Genomic DNA, 4994 nt, shown 5'->3' with positions numbered 1-4994 from the left:
TGTGCTATGTTGCATGGCCAAAACTGTAAGTACTATAGTTTTTGGGGGCAGTTGTTGTTGCCATCCTGTACCTGTCCCGCAGGTGTGACGTTCGGATGTACCAATCCTGTGCAGGTGTTGTTACACGTGGTCTGCCACTGCAAGGACGATCAGCTGTCCGTCCTGTCTCCCTGTAGCACTGTCTTAGGCATCTCACAGTATGGACATAGCAATTTATTGCCCTGGCCACATCTGCAGTCCTCATGCCTCCTTGCAGCATGCCTAAGGCACGTTCGCGCAGATGAGCAGGGACCCTGCGCATCTTTCTTTTGGTGTTTTTCAGAGTCAGTAGAAAAGCCTCTTAAGCGTCCTAAGTTTTCATAACTGTGACCTTAATTGCCTATCGTCTGTAAGCTGTTAGTGTCTTAACGACCGTTCCACAGGTGCATGTTCATTAATTGTTTATGGTTCATTGAACCAGCATGGGAAACAGTGTTTAAACCCTTTACAATGAAGATTGGATTTTTACGAATTATCTTTGAAAGACAGGGTCCTGAAAAAGGGACGTTGTGAAATACCACAGTGCACAGTTACAGCAGCAAGATTTGTGACTTGTTGCCACAAGAAAAGGGCAACCAGTGAAGAACCAACACCATTGTAAATAGAACCCATATTTATTTTTATTTATTTTCCCTTTTGTACTTTGTACAACACTGTGTATAGACATAATATGACATTTGAAATGTCTTTATTCTTTTGGAACTTTACTGTTCATTTTTTATTGTTTATTTCTCCTCTAGCAACACATTTTCAAAAAAGCAACTAGCGACAAATCTAGCAACTTTTTCTGGTGTTATTGGAGACTTTTGGAGACTCTGACGTGAAAGCACGTATCGTTCTTACTCTTCTCAACGAGCAGCGGGTGCTGCCGTGGGCCCCGCCCCTGTGGGCCCCGTCCCAAAGCACTCACAGGCGGCCCAGTCCTCACGCAGCAGTCCCTCCCAGCTGCAGTCAGAGCAGGAGATGTTCACCCCTTCGCGTCCAGACTGCAAATGAATCGCGCATGCGGGAAGCCGCCGCTGGCTGATCCCACCCTGGCTTACATTCAGGGCGGGATGTAAATGTAGGGTGTTTTTTACTCACTTTTTGTCTCTCCCACGACATTATTCCTCTCTCCTACAGCATCCATCACAATTACATGCACATGGCCAATTATGCAAATTAGGTGATGACGTCATTTAGCGACTTCTAGCGACTTTTAGGACAGCCAATAGCTACTTTCCTTACTGAGGAGTTGGCAACACTGACTGCATCACGTAAGGCATTTGACACGGCACTGCCAGAGTGCAGTTTTTAAAGTGCATCCCAGAGCCATCTGATGCCCATATTTCGAGAGGAAGTATAGCTACTGTGGTATGTGATAAATGCCAGCACTACATTTAGGCTGTTACTATTAAAAGAACACATGCCAGATGCTCAACAATATTACAAAAACACAAAATTCAATGTGAGAGTAGATTCCTGTGTAGATGTTTTGGGTGTTGCCCAGTCGCATGTTTTCGCAGCAAATAAAATGACGTTACCGTCTCTGTGTTTTTCAAGGTTGCATTGAACACGGTGTTAGGGCATTCCTTGAAACTGGACCATAAACGGTTTGTGGGCCCCAAAATATCGACATAACGATGCAACTTGAATTTATTTCAAGCTGTAGGAATATTTTATATATTCATCACAATCATTAAAATGTATGATAATGGTTATCTTAACTGCTATAGCTGTCAGCTAGTAGAGTGGAAAACAGCCAACCGATTAAGTTAGAGATCTAACGTTATCTAGCTGTTGCTGAGGTCGCTACATTTAGTTTACCCAGCTTGTGTTTGGGTTAACTACTGCAAATATGTTTAAGAATTTAGCTAGATAGCTATAGCTTAACTATATTATTTATTTATCGCTACCTTAGCTAATGCAAGTAAGTTAGCTAACTAGTTTGCCACTAAGTATTAGTCGGCATTAGCTTCTAGTCGACGAGTTGCAACAGCTTGTAAACAGGCTAGTAAGTTGTTTTCTTGCAAGGTTAACCTAACAAGGTAGCTATCTAGTTACTTTGCCAAGTTTCTACTTTTTTTTTAACTAATGATGCACATTTAAAGCTTGAAAAACGTTTGCCAGGTTGGGAAATGATGTTAACTGTCTTGTACAGTAGCCATTCAGTGAGTGTAGGCAGGGTATCAAAACAGAAAGGTTACAAGGGTTGTTATTGTTTGATGTGCAGTATGTCAATGTCAGTCAACATTACATTTACATATTGACCAGAGGGGGGTTGCCCTCCCCTTTGATGCATAAGACGTTTCTGATAAAAGCCCACAAATTGACCTGCTAGAATATAATTAGTTCTAGTTTAGTCTCGGAAATCCCAGACCTATATGAGGATGGGCTCATTGTAATGGCTGGAATGGAATACATGGAATGGAGTCAAACATGTGGTTTACAAATGTTTGATTTGTTTAATACCGTTCCATTAATTCCATTCCAGCTATTACAATGAGCCCGTCCTCCTATATTTCCTCCCACCAGCCTCCTCTTTCTGGACTATTGGTACATTCTAGAAGGCAACCCATCTGTCTAGAGAGACCTAGCTCAAACCAAAAATGTATCTTCTAAGTGAACACCTGTAATTCTTTACTATTATCAATACCAACACAGTTCGGCTTTTTTTTCAGATCTGAAACTCCAACTTGGCCAGCCAGGTGTTGTAGACTGTGGTGTGGTGTCAGTGCACCCCAGCCCGGGTGCCATGGTCCTCAGCTCCACATGAGTTCCACTATGTGGTACATCATGCAATCTATTCAGAGTAAATATTCCCTGTCTGAGCGGCTCAGCCGCACCATCGCTGCCATTCGCTCTTTCCCACACGACAATGTGGATGATCTCCTTCCGTTGGTAGGTTGGTTTATCTTAGAACTGTAGAGATGAAAGGTTAACACTCACACCATTGTACTTATTTCATTGGTGGTGCCGCAGAGTTTACCTTATTGTAGAAAAGATAACTCCCTCAACCCCACACAGTATCTCTGCACGTTGGTAATTTTGTCAACGTTTCGTAGTTCCATAACTATCTTTCAACTCTGCCACAATTCTGATTGTCTGATGTTATTGAATATGACTTGTTGTTTATGGTGTCTGTTATCTGTCAACAATTACATAAATGCCTCTACCATCAGGGAGCTGACGTGAACTCTACCATCAGGGAGCTGACGTGAACCGTATGCATGCTACTCTAAAGCCCTTGCACTGTGCCTGTATGGTGCCTGATGAGGACTGTGTCGAACTGTTGTTGGAGAAAGGAGCAGAGGTATGTATGTTTTTAACTCTCTCTCATCCATCTGAAATGAGCTAGCTACCAATTGAGCTAGTTTCTGTACTTTGTAATGTTTTGTTTTTGTTAATAAGTTAGATCCTGAAGTAATATCCAGTTTTTTTTGTACATGCTGCAGGCCTCTGAAAATCAAACCTGCTCCTCCTACTTGGATCCCTCCTCGGAATTACAGCACCAAATAGTGAATTTATTATCTGTGAACTTAGCTCTTTAATAGCTGCTGTTTGTTACTATGTAATGCCTCCAATTGTTAAACAAACCATTCTCTCTGCCTGTCTCAAAAGGACTAATAACGTTGTATTTTAGTGTAATTGACATCCCCAATCTGTCTTCTTAGGTGAATACCCTGGATGGCTACAACTGCACGGCGTTGCACTACGCAGCAGAAAGGGGTTGCGTGGAAGTCTTCCTAGAGTACGGGGCCCAGCCCAACGCCTTAGACGGCACCAAGGACACCCCGCCACACTGGGCCGCCTTCAAGGACAACCCAGAGTGCGTCAGGGCTCTGCTGGAGAGCAGGGCCGGCCCCAACGCACGCGATTACAACAACGCACTCGGTTAAACTGGGCCGCCATGAAGGGTAACCTATGGACCATGAGGGTTCTGTTAGAATATGGAGCCCAGGTCCATGTTACTAACCTGAAGGGCCAGACGCCCATCTCTCGCCTGGTGGCCCTTCTGGCCCGGGGCCTGGGGACGGAGCAAGAGGAAGGAGTGTCTGTAGCTGCTGTGTAGGGCGGCGGGGGGGGGTTTGAGATCCGCCGGGTCGGCGGTACCTTACCCAGGGAGCTCAGTAAGGATCCCCAGCTCCTGGCCAAGCTGACCAGTATGGTGGCTGAAGCACCGACACTACACACCCTCCCGTGGTGTGCCATCAGAAAGAGCCTAGGGGTGAGGTTCCTCCCCACCGCGGCCAAAGAGCTGCCTTTACCAGAGTCGGTCAAAGAGTACTTACTGCTGAGAGACTGAGCGTAGAGGGTGTGGGACTAGAGGTTACAGGATGTGTAATCACTATCGTTCGTATTCAGACTTGAAATCTGAATGCTTAGGTCCAATTTTTGCACAAGTCTTCCATTGACACCAATGAATGATTTACACAAAAGTCTTGAGTTGCACGTACCTACACTATATATACAAAAGTATGTGGACACCCCTTCAAATTAGTGGATTCGGCTATTTCAGCCACACCCATTGGTGACAGGTGTATAAAATCGGCCACACAGCCATCCAATCTCCATAGACAAACATTGGGCCTCATTCACCAACCGTTCTTACGAAGTAATGTATTCTTAAACCCCACTTAGGCACTTTTTACGAAGATTCTGACATTCACTAATGTTTTCTCATCTTGGATTAGTTTAGCTAAGAACAAAATCCACGCACACTCAAGCACATTTGAGTGATGACAGTTTGCTCCAAATAATTGGTTACTACATTTCATTTACATTTTAGTCATTTAGCAGACGCTCTTATCCAGAGCGACTTACAGTTAGTGAGTGCATACATTTTTTTATTTTTTTTCATACTGGCCCCCCGTGGGAATCGAACCCACAACCCTGGCGTTACAAACGCCATGCTCTACCAAATGAGCTACATCCCTGCCGGCCATTCCCTCCCTACCCTGGACGACGCTGGGCCA

General features: G+C 44.5%; 1 pseudogene across 1 annotated transcript; it reads left to right on the top strand.

The window, feature by feature from the left end:
* Window positions 1-2790: 2790 nt before the first annotated feature.
* LOC311147285 (ankyrin repeat and SOCS box protein 8-like) lies at window positions 2791-4324 on the top strand (annotated as a pseudogene). The gene is made up of 3 exons: window positions 2791-2919; window positions 3227-3331; window positions 3693-4324. The product of its transcript is annotated as an ankyrin repeat and SOCS box protein 8-like (transcript).
* The last annotated feature ends 670 nt before the right edge of the window (window positions 4325-4994 follow it).

Source organism: Coregonus lavaretus (genome assembly GCF_964263955.1).
Source record: "Coregonus lavaretus genome assembly, chromosome: 20".
Taxonomy (NCBI): domain Eukaryota; kingdom Metazoa; phylum Chordata; class Actinopteri; order Salmoniformes; family Salmonidae; genus Coregonus; species Coregonus lavaretus.
The sequence above is the reverse complement of the archived record's forward strand: the minus strand, read 5'-3'. Positions and strand labels throughout refer to the sequence as shown.